General features: G+C 43.3%; 1 long non-coding RNA gene across 1 annotated transcript; it reads right to left on the bottom strand.

Annotated features, from left to right (window-relative positions):
• Window positions 1-14,620: 14,620 nt before the first annotated feature.
• LOC105496636 (uncharacterized) lies at window positions 14,621-18,002 on the bottom strand. The gene is made up of 2 exons (XR_011623082.1): window positions 17,565-18,002; window positions 14,621-14,908 (listed from the first exon to the last, which is right to left on the bottom strand). It is a non-coding gene; the product is annotated as an uncharacterized lncRNA (long non-coding RNA).
• Between the last annotated feature and the right edge of the window lie 1,010 nt (window positions 18,003-19,012).

Here is a 19,012-nt window from a genome sequence, read left to right as displayed (position 1 = left end):
TTTGTATTTTCTAGAAATTTTATCTAAATGGAATCGTATGATCTACAGTCTTTTGTGTCGGGCTTATTTCATTTTGCATAATGTTTTTGAGGTTCATCCATGTACCATGTATTGGAAGCTCATTCTTTTAATGCTAAATAATATTCCATTGTGTGGATATATCCCATTTTGTACGTCCATTCACCAGTAGATGGACATTTGGGTTGTTTTCAGTTTAGAGCAATTATGAATGATGCTCATATGAACATTTATGTACAAGTTTTTGTGTAGACATGTTTTCATTTCTTGTGGGTACACAGCTAGGAGTACAATTACTGGGTCATATGTAAGTATATACTTAACTTTTTAAGAAACTGCCAAACTGTTTTCCAAAGTGGTTTTATCATTTGCATTCCCATCAGCAGTATGTGAGAGTTCCAGTTCCTCCACATCCTCTATGTTTGGCATTGTCAGTCTTTTTGATTACAGCCATTCTAATGAGTGTATAGTAGTGTCTCATTGCAATTTTCTATTACATAATTCAATTCAATTTCACAACTGTAATGACTAATGGTGTTGGTTATCTTTTCATGTCCTAAATGTTTCTTATTAAGAAAAATATTTGAAATAATACAATTTTGAAGGGAAAATCTGAAAACTATAAAGCACATGTCTAAATATTCTCCATCAGAATTTACAGAACAGTGTTTCTCAATGCAAACTGTGTGCATTAGAATTACCCAGAGTATTTGCTAAACATGCAAATCTCCCCCAGCCTACAGAACCAATACCTGGGGTAGGGGCTCCAGAGCCCACATTTTTATTTTTTAATTTTTTGTAGAGATGGGATCTCACTTGTCGTGCAGGCTGGTCTTGAACTCCTGGGCTCAAGTGATCTTCCCACCGTGGCCTCCCAAAGTTCTGGGATTATAGGCATGAGTCACCACACCCATCCAGAGCCCACACTCTTACTACTTCCATCACTGATGGGTGATTCTCACACTCTTACTACTTCCATCACTGATGGGTGATTCTCACGGACACTGGAGTTTGTGAGTCACCTCCCTAAACCCAAGGCACTTTTGCTAGCTTGGTGACCATTGCACTGACTGCAGGTTCAAGAATCACTGTCTCAGAGATAAGTAACCCTCTAAGACAGGGGTCCCCAACCCCGGGTCGTGATGGTGGTGAGTGGCAGGTGAGCATTACCACCTGAGCTCTGCCTCCTGCCAGGTCAGCACCAGCAATCATTTTTCATAGGAGTGAGAGCCCTAATGTGAACTGTGCATACAAGGGATCTAGATGGCACACTCCTTATGAGAATCTAATACCTGATGATTTGAAGTGGATGATTTTCATCTGGAAACCCTCTCCTTCTCCACACCCCTTATGTGGAAAAACGGTCTTCCATGAAACTGGTCCCTGGTGCCAAAAAGGTTGGGGTCCAATGCTATAAAAGATACCTTTGCCCCAAGCATCATGAACTCAATGTGTAAACCTTCAGGGAAAAACATTTTTCTGACTCTAGGACAAAATGGAATTCATCAGACACAATGTATGTAATCCTTGTGCCCTGGAAGTATACAAAGAAATGCAACAATGTTGTTCTTCCCTCCCTTATCAGTGGACTAGAGGAACACAGACCGGAGAATGTATGTAGGCGAAGTGCCCCGAGTTCAAATATGAAAACACAGTCTCAACCAAAATCATGAAAACACTAGTCATTTTTGAAAAGATAACACTGTTTTCAGTGTTATTCCAAGAAGCAAGGTTTTAACTTTATCATCGGATCCATTAAAAATTTATCAGTAAATGGCTTCAGTCCTTTCTCTGCAGGACTGTGGGTCTAGTGGCCCAGGCTGGATGAAAGCATCTTAATCATGTCACCAGCTCCACAGATATTTATCTGTTAAGGTTGGCTGACCTAACTGATTTAAAAACTACTCTTAGACTCAGAGTTCATTATGATCAGTAGGTCATGCTTTATGCGTAAGTTTGTAAGTGCTATTGCTGTAACACACACAATAAGAACAAAAATCCAAAATGCCTTGACCACTACAGGCTTTGGGAGGAGATTTTACTTTGAAAAGAAGGGTTGGGGGCTTAAATGGAAACATTCTTTGTACCTCATGATGATGGCTCCAAGGAGAAAGTGTTAATAAAACCAGAAAAAAAAGGGTTCAAAACAGCTTGAAGTGGGGTTGGGGCTGGTGGCCTGGAATCTTACCAAGACGCTGCTTTTCTTTCCATAAGAAGTCAGGCTAAAAAGAAATCTTCCCATTTGTACTTCAAATGAGTTTTAAATACATTAGGAAAAAATACATATACACACAACAAACCTCCTGCCCAGACACCCTCCCCCTTGCTGGTCCTTCTATTTGGAGGGTCTGTGGGTGGCATCCTGTGCAGCTGATACATCATTGTGTACTCGCCGTGTCTTCAGGGACACATAGAATATGCACACGTGATGGCAGGACAGGGTGCGCACTCTACCTGTGCTCTTTGGGGGACCATTTCCTTACAAATGGCTACTTGGAGGCATTGTGAAGTAGGATTGCTTTGTAGGAACCCAGAAATGCCAACATTTATGGAATTACTAGGCACAAATTACTTGGCACTGCAAATTGGAACAATTAGCAAACCTTTGTAATGAAGGAATGCTGAACATGAAACAACTTGAGAGTAGAATAAAAACGGACCTATTGTTCTTTGACTCAATTAAGTGCACATAATATATTCGGTCTGCTTTTGCCAAACCATATATTTACCTCTGCTGTTTGAGACTGAGGGTGGGACTACTCCCAAGGCCCATTGGCCCTAGCCCTGGCCCTTACCAACTTGGAATGAAAGGAACAAGCAGTTCCTTCAGATGGATGAGAACTAGCTCCATTGCACAATATCTTGTACACAAGTCGAATGATGCCAATAGCATTAGGTTAGTTTTTGTAATGGCCACAGATTTTTATAGAAATCCGTGAGAGAGAAGTGGGCCATCTGAAATAATGCCATTTAGTAATGTGACTTTTTCCCCTTTTAGATAAGTCCACATTACGGACATACTGTTCCCTGTATTTGCCCAGATGGTAAACGAGACATGTTGGTTGGAAGTGAGCTTTAAAATTGGCACATAATTAGAATCTCTGTCCTACTAAAATAAAAATATCGAGTAGCTTGTTAATACTTTAACATTTTCTAACGACCACAAAACCTTCTTCTGGCTTGTCTCTATCTGTATTATATTTAAATGTCACCTGTAGAATTATTGATGAACACCCTGTATGGGGATGAGTAACCAGTGACTCGAAGCTGCTGTCAGAGCTTGAAAACACTGTAAAGATGATCTTGGTCTCTCTTCCCTTCCTGCAGGTCAGGCGAACCCTCATCTTCTGACTTCTTGTCTAGGCTGCACCCCATGTTATAGGGTCTTAAGTATGTGCAAAAAATGATATTTGAGAGCTGAGTGAGGCTGCACAGCCTATCCTAGCCTATCATTCAACAGGGACTTTGTCTGGGCATTGCTTTGTTCTATTACCTCTTTCTTTGTCTCTCTCTCTTACGCTCTGCATTTTTTTTTCCTTTGAAAGTTATTTTTGCTATAACACAAATATTCTCTTCTGTCCCTCAAACTTTTCTAATTCTTGGCAGTCCTCTTGGTATTTATGTTTATAAAGTCATTTCTGTTTCAGCTGTGGTCTTCTTTCATGTTAAGACTCTCAAAATTAAAAAAAAAAATTGGTAAATTTAAAATTTTGAACTCATTTCAGAATTCCTGAAAAGCTGCAAAAATAATACAAAGAATTTCCACATGCTCTTTACCCAGGTTCTCCAATAGTTGATTTCCCTATTTACTCTATCATTGTCTCTCCATGTGTATCTACATTATTAGTTTTTTGTCTGAATGATTTCAAAGTAAGTTACAGCACGATGCTGCTTTACTCATACATCCTTCAGTGTATCTCACTATGAAAAGTATTGCACTTCAGTGCTGAAAAAAGAAAAAGCAGACAGGCAAAAGAAGGTAATTAAAATCCATCTGGAATCCCACCAACCAGAAAGAAACATTTTGCTGTCTATTCTTCCACTTCTTTTCCATGCATATATTCACATTTCTTATACAAATGTGATATTGTACATGCAGTCTTGGGCCCTGCTGTTAGAGGCAGCATAGTGGGCTGGAAGAGCTCTGGTTCTGGAGTCACTGTGGGTTCAGATCCGGAGCGTACCACTCACTAGCTGTGTTCGTTTCCACAAACCAGGTGGCTTAAAACAACAGAAATTTAATCTCACAGTTCAGGAGGCCAGAAGTGTAAGATCCAAGTGTTGGCAGAGTTGGTTCCTTTTGGAGGGTCTGAGAGGGAGTCTGTCCCCTGCCTGTCTCCTGGCTTCCGCTGACTGCCGGCAACCTTTGGCGTTCCTTGGCTTGGAAGCACGTGACTCCAATTTCTCTTCCACCTTCACATGGACTTCTGCTCTGTGTCTGTGTGTTTCTCTAGTCGCTCCTTCCTTTCTCATATAAAGACACCAGTCATTGAGTTTAGGGCCCACCCTAAATCTACGGGGATTTCATCTCAAGATCTTTAACAAATTATATCTGGAAAGACCCCATTTACAAATAAGGTCACATTCTGGGTTGTGGGTGGACGTGAATTTGGGGGAGGGGAGTCATTGTTTATCTTGCTACCCTGGCTCTGTGTCCATGGAGAAGGAACTTCACTTCTCTGAGTACCTCTAAGAGAGCGTCTCTGAGAGCCTTACTTCCTGAGTACTCTAAGTGTCATTTCCCTGGGGTGTTTAAAGGATTAAATGTGATGATAATACACATAAAGCAATTAATAACACCTAGCACATAGTTAGCATTCAGTAAATGCTAGTTATTGACTATGGCAATAATATAGTTAACATAATTTATTTGACCAATAGCCTATTGATTATTTAGGAGGTTTTTCCCCCCCATTTTTGTTATTATAGACAAGCTCCTAGTGGGCACTCTTGTGACTATTTTTTTTTTTTACATATTTATGATTATTTCCTTAGCATAAATCTCTAGGAGTGGTTTGCAAAATGTTAAGCCTTTTAATTTAACAATTCTTGGCAAGGCACAGGGGCCTGTGCTTATAATCCGAGCACTTTAGGAGGCTGAGGCAGGAGGATCAGTTGAGCCCAGGAGTTTGAGACCAGCCTGGGCAACATAAGGAGAGCCCCGTTTCTACAAAAAATACAAAAATTAGCTGGGTGTGGTGGCTTATCCCTGTAGTCTGAGTTAATCGAGAGGTGGAGGTGGGGGGATCACCTGAGCCTGGGAGGCCGGGGCTGCACTTCAGCCTGGGTTCCAAAGTGTGACCTTGTCTCCAAACAAGCGAACAAAACATTCCTTTTTGCACTGCATGCTTTGATGATTGGCTTTTGTTGCCCAGTTTGTGAAATTATCTTTTGCACAGCAGTCTGGAGGTCCATCTTAGATTTCCCCAAATGACCATTCCTAGAGACACACATTATGCTGAAGGTCTGAGAATGCTAGTGCTTGTTCACCAGCTGATTCTCCTGATGGTAACTCACAGAGGCCCGAGAGATGGGACAGCGGCGTGTCGCGGGGAACCAAGGCCGGTCAGGCACAGGAGAGGCGCCTGATCTGAAACAAAGTCACTGGATTTTGCAAAGCAGTTTTGAACACTCAGGTAGACGGTAAACCACAACAACTGTGGCAGGAAAACAGCCCACCACAAATAAAAGCCTAAAACCCCAGCTGACTCTGTTCATGCCTTAATAAGAAATTGCTCAGCAGTTCAAACGCCCCGGTTCAAAGCCCTCCCCACAAGGCGACGAACCTGAGGCCATTGTTCCGGGTAACCCTCAGGCCACGGGTGATTTTGAACAGATTGCACAAGGGCACAGGGTGTTTTAGAGACGCCCTCATCTTTGTCAATCCTGAACCCTCCCACTTCCTTCTCCTCAGCCCAGAGGTGCTACGGGATGAGAAAAAGGAAAGGGCCCTAGTGTTCCCAGCTGAAGTCAGAGGACTTTGGTTTCCTTTTTTTTTTTTTTTTTTTTTTTTTGAGATGGAGTCTTGCTCTGTCACCTAGGCTGGAGTGCAGTGGTGTGATCTCGGCTCACTGCAACCTCCACCTCCCAGGTTCAAGCAATTCTTCTGCCTCAGCCTCCTGAGTAAGTAGCTGGGATTACAGGCACCTGATACCACACCAAGCCTTTATGTGTGTGTGCGTGTGTGTGTGTGTGTACTTTTAGTAGAGACAGAGTTTTACCATGTTGGCCTGACTGGTCTCGAACTCCCGACCTCAGGTGATCTGCCCGTCTCGGCCTCCCAAAGTGCTGGGATTACAGGTGTGAGCCACCACAAGCGGCCTGGTTTCCAATTTTAATTTTGCTTTTCATCGTATCAGAATGAAGAGAGTTGCATCCAAATGCACCAGCAAACAAGGTCATAAAGGAGATGACAGAAGGCACCTGTGCACTAAGGCAGTGGCACATGACAGCAACATTTCCTTCTGCAACAAATACATGAACCTTTAGTCAGCTTGTTTTGACCACAGTTAGAAAATATTACCAGTGTAGTGACCACAAATGGTATTTGAAAACATCTCGACGGTTTGGAGGGGCCAAAACAAAAAACTCTCCACCTCCCACATATTTATACAGCCCAGCCTGTCCTCCACCTCCCACATAAAACTACCTTTCTTTTGCTTAACATTCTTTTTTGACATAATGTTTGAAATCGTTCAAAAAAGTCATGAACTTGGAGGTGAGTAGGTCTAGCTAAAAATCTATATTTAGCTTTGCAGCAGGCTTGTAAAAACTTGTTTTTATTTTGATTGTTGTGGGTTTGCACCCCTGGAGTTTCATTTTGACTTTTAGGGTTAAGTAAGTTTCAAAATGAAATGCATCCAGTTGTCAAATTTTCCCCCAGGTTTTAAGTTTTAAAACTGAGGTCTCTCTTATTTCATAGGTTTTAACGATTAGTTTTTTTCCCCCCAAAATTCCTCTCCTCTCCCTCTGGTACCTTGACAATCTCCTTCCTCCTATAAGTGTAATCCTTTTCTCTTGCCTCCTTATTCCCTTGGGAAACAGTAAGTAGAGGCCAGAGGAACACCCTTGTTTTAGGTGTCAAAGAGCTGAGCTCACATTCTTGCTCCTGGGTGGTGAAGGAAACTTGAGGAGATTGCTGCCTCAGTTTCCCCTTTGGAAAAAGAGGATGCAAATAAGAGCTCCCCTCTATTTCTTAAAGGTACCACGACTGCAAAACCAAGTTGAACTTGACTGAAAATTAAGGAGCAACGTTCCTCCTAAGTACAAACTGTCACGATGGTGAGGGATTCACTACTCAATGATTTCTATAAGTATTCGCAGCCTCAGGCCTTGGCACTGGAAGCTACAAACTGGATTCCTGCTACCCAAGGAAGGTATAGCCTCAGATAGGCAGGTACTCTGATTGGCAAAGAGAAGAATAAATTATTAAGCCAGTCTGCGAAGCCACAATAAGGTGAATGAGCTAATGGCACTCTATACTTCTTGCATTATCACATTGTATTGGGACTTTTTAAATGTCTGTTAAACATGAGGCAAGATGTTTCATAAACTAAAGCTACATTCGGCTTGTATTCATTCCGTATTGCTGTCGTAACAAGTTACCATAAACGCTGTGACTTTAAGTACACACAAATTCACTATCTTACGGTTCTGGAAGTTGGAATTCCAAGATCAGTTTTACTGGGTCAAAATCAAGATGCTAGCAGGACCTTGCTCCTTGTGGAGGCTCCGGAGGAGTATCTGTGTCCCGGCCTTTCCCAGGGACTACAGGCTGCCTGTATTCCTTGGATCGTGGTCCTCAGCTCTCTAACCCATATTCCTGCCTCCCTCTCAGAAGAATCTTTGTGATGACATCAGGCGTGCCTAGGTAATCCAGGATAATCGTCTCATCTCAAGATCCTTAACACAATCACACTTGCAAAATTCCTTTTGCCATGTAAGCTAACATATTCAGAGGTTCTGGGGATTGGGATATAAACATCTTTGGAGGACTCAGTATTTAGCCTAGACAAGCTATAAAAGCAGGGACTTGACCTGCCTTGCTCGCTGTTGATCCTACTACTTAGCACACACCTTGTTCATAGTAGGCACTTGATTAATGTAAATACAATGAATGAAAGAAATAGATTATGTCTGGTTTTGGCAGTTCGGATCATCAGATGCTTATTGTGTACCAACTGTAAGCCACACCCATAGGGGTGCAGAGCTGTCCTGTAGCATACAGTCTGACTGGCAGACAGTCAAGGAGAAAACTGAAACAATTGAAAGTAAACCCTGGTGTCCAGAAGCCCAGGAGAGCCAGGGCATCATAACAATTCTGTTTTCACTCTTGGAATTTCTTTCTTTATTGGTTGGCTGCTGCCTTCTCTAAGAATTCTTCGAGGCCAGGCGCGGTGGCTCAAGCCTGTAATCCCAGCACTTTGGGAGGCCGAGACGGGTGGATCACGAGGTCAGGAGATCGAGACCATCCTGGCTAACACAGTGAAACCCTGTCTCTACTAAAAAATACAAAAAAACTAGCCGGGCGAGGTGGCGGGCGCCTGTAGTCCCAGCTACTCTGGAGGCTGAGGCAGGAGAATGGTGTAAACCCGGGAGGCGGAGCTTGCAGTGAGCTGAGATCGCGCCACTGCACTCCAGCCTGGGCGACAGAGCGAGACTCCGTCTCAAAAAAAAAAAAAAGAATTCTTCGAACACATCCCCTTGGCAAATGTGATTAATGATATTTAGATTTATTTACTTCTAGTTTTTTTTTTTTTTTTTTTTTCTGATGTGCTAAGGGTCTGTACTTGAGAATCATTAAAAGAATTAACAATTAAGTTTCTGCAGAACCTCCTCATCCCCACCCTCTGCCCAGCATAGGGAAAGCTCAGGTGGCTTGAAGGAGGTCAGAACCAAAGTTCAGAAATACAGAAAAGCTTAAAGGGATTTCCTGAGCTAGCCTGGGAACCTAAGCGCTGTCATTCACTGGGTTTGTGTGTAAATGTGTTTCAAATTTCAAACAGTAGCAATACACGTGGCATTTCAGAACATAACTGCCAGCAAGTTATATGCCGCCTGCTTGTGCACCAAGGTCCAAAAACTGCTTTTCTATGTTTCAGTTGAAAATGACTCAGGTGAATTACAGAACACCTTATGGTTGAAATCCCTTTTATATGTGGTCTTCTGGGTTTCAGAAGGGCTGTCCACATGCAGACCTTCTAAAGAGCCAACCACCAGTTTCCTGTGTCCCCAGCCTTGGGGCTTTTTGCCATCTCTCTGCTTTTCTTCTTTCCCTTTAAATCTCTCTGTTATTAAACAGTCCGAGGTGGGCTGGGGGTGGTGGCTCATGCCTGTAATCCCAGCACTTTGGGAGGCTGAGGTGGTTGGATCATTTGAGGCCAGGAGTTCAAGACCAGCCTGGCCAACAGGGCGAAACCCCATCTTTATTAAAAACACAAAAATTAGCTAGGCGTGCTGGCAGGTGCCTGTAATCCCAGCTACTCAGGAGGCTGAGGCAGGAGAATTGCTTGAAGCTGGGAGGCAGAGGTTGCAGTGAGCTGAGATCATGCCACTGCACTCCAGCCTGGGCGACAGAGCGAGACTCCATCTCAAAAAAAAAAAAAAAAAAGTAAACAGTGAGAAATGGAGTCCCCTTTGTCTGGAGGGGGAACGGCTGGCTGGGAGGAGGATGTCAATGGGAGGCTGAGGGGAGATAGCTGCAGAGACTGCAGCAGCCATGGAGGGCAGGACAGAGGTGGATGTGGGAGCACTAGTGGACAGGCCATGTGTACATGGAGGATACTCAAAAGGCAAGGACTGTCTGACACTTGCAAACCCGCACCACCTCCCCTCCTGCCTCTAGGGCACCAGGCTCTTGAAGAAATATATACTTACCCATGTTTGAAAGGTTGACAGGTCTTCTGAGAGTTTGAAGGGGTATTTTCTGTTGTTCAATTGTGAACACATTTGGTTGCAATTTTGAAGACTTTTCTTCTAGAACTTTTCATGTCCTTTTAGCTGAGAACAATCCTGAGCATGAAAGTCTCTGTGCTGCTGCCCTTTGGGTACGTTGGAAAAAAATAGACTCTGCTAATCCTACGCGCCTGCTTTCAATTCTGCCCACAGGAGTTTGGTGCAGGAGGTTTGTTCCCTCTGAATATTTCTACGCAATCTTCAAAACCTGCATTTTTTTATACTAGCACATCTCTGCTGTCGGCATCTTAATGTACACACACATACACACACACACACACACACACACGTTGGGGCTCCATAGTCCTACCATTTGTGTTCTCAAAGGGAAGAGTTGGCGAGGGTGAGCTAGGATGACCACTAGATGACAGTATATAAAACACTTATTAGATGCTCAGGTGAATGAAGTTTGAAAACTGCCCAGAGCTGCGATTCCCAGATTCTCATCTGTAAAATTTTTTAAAAAGAAAAAGAAGGCCGAGTGTGGTGGCTCATGCCTGTAATACCAGCACTTTGGGAGGCTGCAGTGAAAGAATTGTTTGAGCACAATTTGAGACCAGTCATAGTGAGACCCTATCTCTACAAAAAATAAAAAAATTAGCCAGGTGTGGTGGCACACACCTGTGGACCCAGCTTCTTGGGAGGCTGAGGTGGGAGCATTCATTGAGCCTGGAGGTTGAGGCTGCAGTGAGCCATGATCACACTGTGTGGGCAACAAAACAAGACTCTGGGCGTTCCAGCTTGGGCAACGAAATGAGACCCTGCCTTTAAAAAAGAAAACAGGAGAGAGCCATTGACTTGCCAAGTTTTTATTTTGCCAGGGGACATCATTAAGATATAAATCAACTTCCACTGCTCCCTAAGGGAAACATTTTAGTCATGAAGAAATAGAAAGGACAGAATCTCAAAACAAGCAATTATCTTGTAAACCCCAAATGTAGCTTTATGAAAAACTTACCACACTGTCCTTTTGTGCCCATTTTGATGCAGACCAGTGAAAGAATCATCATGAACAAGCATTTGGGAAATAAACCTAGAGGAAGATTTATAATTCCAGGTTGTGTTTCCATGAGTGAAATTAAGATAATTGATCTTGCGGTATGTTATCTTCAAAATGAATCTAAGAGCTAAGTAAAGTTTCAGTCCAGAGGCACAAAGAAGAAACAGGGATTGCCATTTGATAAAACTAACTGCTGTGGTCTGAATGTCCCCCAGATTCGTGTGTTGAAACTTAATCTCTACTGCATTGTCTTAAGAGGTGGGGCCTTTGGGAAGTGGTTAAGTTGTGAGGGTTCCACCCTCATGAAGAGTTTAGTGCCTTATAAAAGGGTTGGAAGGAGCCAGCTTAGACTCCTCTGTTGCTCTTCCACCACGTGACAACACCTAGGTGGCCTCATCTATGAGGAAGGAATGAGCCTTCATCAGACACTGAACCTACCAGCACCTTGATCTTGGACTTCCCAACCTCCAGAACTGGGAGAAATAAATTCCTTTTCTTTATAAATTACCCAGTCTCAAGGTATTTTGTTATAGCAGCAGAAATGGACTAGGACACTCACTAAGATGAGGCGAGCACACAGGAATCACTGCATATGTACTGGGTGTGTTGCTGAGCCACCTCCCTCTTCATCTGCGCCACCTCAGCCTTCTGTTTGTCAGGATCAAAACTGATGATTGCTAAGCCTCCTTGGCCCTAGGGATGGGGTCGTTGAGCTGAACCTCTCCTGAACCAGGCCTGTCGGAACTGCATTCAGGTTCCAGGCTGGTGGGGAGGGTCAGCTCACGCTCTCCCTCCTGCCATCTTGCTTGACCTCTCCAAAGAATTCTGAACCAGAACACGGGTGTGCAACCTTCTGTGGCAGAGATGGGTGAAGTGAGATGCTATGCCCTGTTAAACGATGTGCTAAACACTAATATCGTGAGTCAAATTCTAACCTTCAATTAGAGAGCCCTGATTTCAAATTCTGGGGCTTGGGCAAGTCACTTCACCTTTCTAATATTCAGCCTTCTTGTTTGAAAATCAGGCCATTTGAACACCTACCTCTTAAAGCCATTGTGAGATTAAACGAGATAATCTACATAAAGTATATAATGTAGCACTTACTGTGTGTCCAATGTGCATTAACTAATATTAATAACATTGGTGCAGGGTGCTCCTTTCCAGAGGCAAGCAGGCTGGATCATCCTAAAAGATGCTTTGAGATATGTGCTGAACATCATGTTTTGGAAGAAATTTGCTGCTAGTAAATCCCTACCTCTGAATCTCTGATTTCCTTTTAACAGCGCGTACTCTACGGCTGGTCACAACGTGGAAGGAACTGGAGTGTTTGCAGCCTGAGGAGTTGCTTCTGTAGAGGAGATCTGAAGTGTCGCCTTCTGGATCCGAGAGGCCCTGCTTATTCATAAGGATGGAAATGACTTGGTATTTAAACGGTGGGGAGTCCAGTTAAGCTCTTCTCTCATTCACTATATTCAAGATCCCAGAGTAGGTATCTCCCCAGCAAAACTACACAGCCTCTCGTGAGGCTGGAGAGCACAGAGAAAACTCCAGATTACCAAATACACTGACAGCGACACCACACACTGGAGCTGTGCGATGACTCACCCTGCCCGGGTAAGAAAACTCTCCCGTCACTGCTGAGAGCAGGCAACGTTAAGGGGTCCTTGGAAGGCTGTGCTTGTACTGCCACCTAGTGGTTAAAAAAAGTAAGGCCCGCTCTGGGAAGGGTCCTGGATCCCATAGTCCGAGCTATGCAGTCAATCATTAAGTCAGCATCTTCCTCATGAAAATTTAATAAGATGAATATGTTATTGAAAACTTGGCATGCTAATTTCCTAATTTAATTTCATCATTCCCCCAACAAAGCACTGAAAAGTTTGTGAGAGTCAAAACAGAGTGAAGAGCACCAGCCTAGGGGTTCAAAGTCTCCTTTGAGTGACAACTCCCAGTGTAACTTGGAGGAAGTGGCTTAAACCTTCTGTTTTCTCTAGGAAAAAAATGGAAGTTAATTCCCCAAGTGTACCTCTCAGTAAATGGTTGTGAGGTTGAAATGTGGAGACACTTGTTCTCCTCTTTCTAGCATGCTGCTTCCCTGGCCCCATGTTCTCTGGCTTCTAAGCACACGTTCTTTGCATTTCTTTTTAATTTCTGAATTTGAGCGAAATAGTCTCTGTCTCTGGAGACCCTTTGGTTTCAGAACGTGGGTTTGTTCCCGTGAATCAACTGCTCCAGGAATATCAAACAGTGCTTACATGGGCCCGTTCTCTGTGGGTGCTTTTCTCCTTGACATAGCAACAGTTACACCAGCTCTGCCCCCAAATGTGCCAAGCTCTTGATACACAAAATTTGGGTGTTGTGTTGAAGTGATAGGTTCAAGATCCTAAGGGTCAACAGTCTGTAAACCTACTGTGAGGGAATTTTAAACTTCTCTAGTGTGGTGTGTGAGCGCAAAGGGGCATAGGACGGGAACTCTGAAGACCTTGGTCTACTCTCCAGTGCCCTTTGATTCTGGGCTCCTCACTTAACATCAGCACCCTCATCTGTAAAATGGGACTATATAATAAGAACTTCTCAGGATCGTTAAGGCGATCCAGTGAGGTAATGTTTGAGACAGTTATGTGTAAAACAGAGAGGCCCATACTGGTGTTAGTTACTGTCTTTATGATTGTTCCCTCATTTGGCACCTCTTCTATAGCAATTACGGTACTGGATTTGGGGTAACCACCATTACCTCAGGTTTACCAGGTGTATGCGTTTCCCCCCCCAAGATTTACTGTATTTAAACAATTGATGGATCCACCTACTATCATTATTTGAAGATGATGTAGTCACAGCCTATGTGGTTTTGTGAGCCAGCAAAGAATAGTTTAATGGTTCAATTAGCTCCTTGAGGAGATACATGGTGGTTGAGATATGCCAAATAAGCAGCATGCAACCTCTGTGGGGAGAAAAGAAGTCAGCCGACTTCTTGTGAAGACACAGCTTCCTGCAGAGCCAGATGTAGCTCGCATTTTCCTCTTGCTTGTTCCCAATAGCAGTGCTCAGGGGGGATAAACTTTACTTAACCTAATTAATTTTAATCACAGCTTTCAAATCTCATACTGTGAAAAGAATTACAAATTGGAATACATTAATAGAAGCCATAGTTTATGCTGCAAGCTAATCATGAAATGTGCATTTACATTTTCTGCATGAGTTTGCAATTACCATTAAAATAAAATTCCGTTATGTCCTTTTAAATTACCAAAATGTGAAGAGCAGATTGAGCCAGGCCCATTTTTGTGCTACATTACTAGACGAGTGTCTAAATTCCCAAGAATTAGACGACTTCCTCCATTTGAGTTGCAGTGAGGAATGATTTCCAGTTGTCTGCCTTGGGCAATTTCCGTTTTTAAATAATAATCTTTTAAACTGATTGTGCAAACATCTCATCCACTTTAACAAGAAGCCCTTTAAATGTAGTACAGAGAAGAAATTTTATGTATATATAAAAATTACGTGTGTATACATACATATATCTACATATGAATGATATATGCATGTAAGTTTTCATTTAAGTTCCATGTAAACTTTTATGGAGGTATACATGGAAGTAAATGCCAGCTGGTTCCCCAGAGAATCTGAGGCATTTAGAGGAAACACAGAAGGTATAAAAATAAAGCTTTAATAAAGAGTTAGTGCCCAAATTAGAATAGAATGGCAAGACGTCTGCAAAGTCAGCATGGCTTTTACGTGTGGAGGACGTGGCCATTTTGCCCCTCTTTCACATGTATCATGTTGCTCGGTCCTCACAGCAGTGATCCTGAGGTGGGCAGCACAGGTGTGATTTGATTGTCCCCATTTTACAGATGAGGAGACTGAGAGCACATCAGTGAGGAGCAGTGTGGGTCTTTCAACTCCAGGCGGAGACTCTTTTGGCAGGGAGGCTCCCTCCATCTAGAAAAACAATTTTTAAACTATCACAACTCAGTAAGGAGGGACAAGTAGGCATAAGCAGTAACTGACCACCTGCTAACATCATCCTGATACCTAAATAAAAGTGATGTAAAACACCATGGGGTGAATGCACCTTCATAATAAGTTATGCAACTTTGGCTGATTTGTTTGGCCAGCTAGCTGGACTTACGCAGACTTTGGATTTTCAGAAATCTTCTATGTATAATTATGCCTGAGAATGTTCCTAGCGTACTGCTGACTGGTTATTAGGCATGTGCAGAAATAGTACCCCACAACAACAGTGTAAGGAGGGGTAGGTAGTATCTTTTCCTCACTCATGGAATGAGGGCCTTTGTACCTACTTCAGAGGAAGGTTAGATAATTCTTTCATGGCCTGCTTCAGGGCAGAATGGCAGGAGAAGGTCAGAGAGACCTTCCTGCTTCTGTTTTCTAAAATGCTGAGGTGCTATGTATTGTGGTAGCATGTCCCGAGCTTCATCTTCATCAACAGCCACCACCACCACAACAATAGTAGTAAATAGCAGCTACCAAGTGTTGATTGCTTACTGTGTTCTAGACACCTTGTCATGTGATAGTCTTTTTCCATTTAGTTCTTTGTTGATATGGTTTGGCTCTGTGTCCCCACCCAAATCTCTCTTTGAATTGTAATCCCCATAGGATCACCACATGTTTACGGAGAAACCTGGTGGGAAGTGATTGGATTATGGGGACAGTTTCCCCATGAGCCTTGCTCGTGATAGTGAGTGAGTTCTCACAAGATCTGATGGTTTTATAAGAGGCTCTTCCCCTTTCACTCATTTGCTGTCTTTCTTGCCTGCCACCATGTAAGATGTGACTTTGCTTCTCTCTCATCCTCCATTATGATTGTAAGTTTCCTGAGGCCTCCCCAGCCATGTGGAACTGTGAGTCAATTAAACCCCTTTCTTTATAAATTACCCAGTATTGGGTATGTCTTCATAGCAGTGTGATAATGAACTAATACATCTGTCTTCTTTTTTCTCAGGTAAATATTCCATTTCTGCCAAGATGCCCACCAACCAGTGCATGCCAAGACTATGAGGTGCCATGAATCCCTGGCTGGCTCACGTGAAGGCAAATCCCCTTCAGGACCAGGAAGACCAGGTCACTTTGTCCAAAGGTGGTCCAGTTCCAGATACTTAGGTCTTCTTTAGATGTCACCTTCTCTTGACCTGCTTTCTCTTGGCCTAGCACCTCTTTCAGTCATCACTGATATCACTTGCTTTCAGATTCAGATATCTAAAGACCCTCCCCTAGGGCACAACGTCCTGTATCATCCATCTTTATGAAGATAGTGCACAGTGGGGGCAGGGGGTACCTGAAAGACCTGGGCTTTCACATTGTGCAGACCTGGGTGTGAGCTGGGCTCCACTGTGTGCCAGCTGAGATTGGGTGATTTGCTGAACTGCTCTGCACTTCAAGTTTCTCATCTGTTAGCAGGGATTTAAAATCTGTTTTGCAAGGATGTTGTGTGGAGATGAAATGTGACATCTATGTGATGCATGCAAACAGTCCCTGGCACAAAATCAGTGCTTGATGCCATGACTCAGAGGCTCTGCCTGGTCCCTTGTCCAAGCTCGTCTATCTTTCTTTTTATGTCCCTTAGTATCTTTCTTAGCTCCTTCCATAGGAGATATCGGGGCCCATTTTCTGAGCAAGCACCAGCTCCATCCCACAATTTCTACCTCCTTCCTCCCCACTTTCCTCCCCACCATCCAATTCTGGGTCCGTGGACTTAGTTACATACTAGTCAGCTCTCTGCCAGCCCTGAGGGCCTGGCTGGACTCCTGCTGGATGGGACCCTGTGCCTCGGGTGCAGGGAGGATCTGGACAATCTTCCAGCAGCCTCTGCACTGTTGGCCATGGAGTTGAGGGCAGTGGATCCCTATGGTTCGTCTCAGTTGCTGTGCCATCAAGACTGGGGGATGGGGTGGGCAGCGAGTGGATTAGATCTCAATATTCAAGTGTTGTCTGTGGACCGGCAGCACTGGCGGTCACCTTGGAGCTTGTTAGAAATGATAAATCTTGGCCCACTGAATCAGAATCTTCATCTTAACAAGATTTCCAGTCATTCCTTCTGAGCCCTGGGTTGGCCCCTAGTGGGCAAATGCCCCTCAAATCACTACACAGGAGAACTGTTGGCAAGATAATTCTTCCCTCCAGGGTCAGCAAAGGTATCTGCAAATCCTTCAGTAGGGGTGTTTGTGTTTAAAACACGCACTAAAGTCTAATTTATTTATGCAGGAATCATTTTAAAATTTCTTTCCAGATTGTTAAAGTAAACCTTTGAATCCTGACCCATCTGTGATGTAAGATGTGGCTGGCCTTGCTTCATGCATAGAAGTCACACCCCACAATAACAATGTAGGGGAGGGAAGGTAATATCGTTTCCTCACCCATGGAATGAGGGCCTTATGACCTACTTTAGGGGAAGCTCAGGGAATTCTTTTATGGTCTGCTTCAGGTTAGCAGGCCTGTGCCCATGTCATTCAGTAAAGTCTCCCTAAACCATAGCCACACTGACCCTTTCTCATTACGGAGACAGAATCACACACACATACACACATACACACACAGGCCATGACATGATGTTTTCCACCCCCGAACCTGTGCTTACATGTTATCTCTTCTGCCTGGGATGTCCTTGCTGTCCTTTGGGTGAATTTTAGTCATCCTTTAAGTTTCATTTAAAGTGTCAGCTCAGTCACAGTGCCCTATGTAAGATGGCTGCGTGATGGTGTTTCTGCTGTTACCACATTGCATTCCAGTGTTCTGTTGATGGTGTGATCACCTCCTGGAAACATTGAACTCAGTGAGGGCAAGTTCTGTGTTGTATTTATTCATCTTTGTATCTCCAACACCCAGCACAATGACAGGCACGCTGGAGATGCCCCATAGACGCTTATTGCATATGCAGAAAAAAAGCTTAGCTTGCTGTGATGGCTTTTTGTTTTGTCCTTTGAAGTTTAATCAGAATAAAAGAAAATAACTGCAGACTCTAAACGTTTGGAAAGTTTCTGTAAAACCTTACAACCCAAATGAAGAAAAAAGATCAAAGGGAAATTAGACAGCAATTTGTTTTAAAAAAATGTAGTGGCATTTTAATTAGAGAATATTCTTCTCATTGAAATGAGAAACTCCCAGGGAAATACTTGATGTGTTAGAGTCTCCCTCCTCACATTTTTTTCTCCAGCTATTACAGGACCTGCTGAGCAGGCTTTGTGAAGGAAAGCTCCTAGGATGCTGCACAATGAAGACACTCAGCACTTACACAGCGCTCTGCTCTTGCCACAATTAAGCCTTTCACTTCTCCCGGCCCAGTCAGGGGGAAGCCCGAGTTATTGACTCAATTTGATGGCTAAGAGGCCCTGAGGATAAATGACTTGTTCGAGTCTAGGCAACTGGACTGTCACAGGCAGAATTCAGAGTTTTGGACCTGCTTCTCATGCCAAGCAGTTTGTTCTGACCTCAGAAGGGAATCCCTTTTTGATAAGCAATGCACAAGGACCCCAAAGAGTCCCCAGAAGGCAGTCGTTTGGAGGGGATCACTGGGTGTCACAAATTGGTAACATTTTTGAAACTCAATATGGGAATGACTGTAGGATTGCCATCTTTTAATCTTGCTAATTAGGAATACGAAGAAAATATATGGCCAGAATTATGCCTTAAAGAAAATAAATGTTTTATACTAAAAAATAAGGAACTGTTTCAGAATAAAGCCCAGGTTTTTTTTTTAATTGAATATAGTTTTATTAAAAACACAGCACATTGTAGTTATTTTTCTCATTTTACAGGAGACCAGTGAAAACTGGCAGTAGTTTAGATTAGTGTTTGGGAATGGCTGTTTTTAACTTAATATGCTAGATCCCTGTTTTCTGTAGAAACGCCAAAGCCAACCTTCTGTAGCAGAAAAGTGAGTTAAGATTCACCTGCTGGCATTCTATGCCCAGGGCAGTCACCTGCTTCCTCTTTCCGCAACTATGGAAGTAGGCGTTACTTGACATTCTGAAAGTACTGTCAGAAAGTAATTCTGACAGCACTTTCCATAATTGGTGTGTTGTGGCT

The sequence above is a fragment of the Macaca nemestrina genome, chromosome 5, assembly GCF_043159975.1.
Source record: "Macaca nemestrina isolate mMacNem1 chromosome 5, mMacNem.hap1, whole genome shotgun sequence".
In the NCBI taxonomy this organism is placed as follows: domain Eukaryota; kingdom Metazoa; phylum Chordata; class Mammalia; order Primates; family Cercopithecidae; genus Macaca; species Macaca nemestrina.
This window is presented reverse-complemented; position numbering and strand designations above follow the sequence as displayed.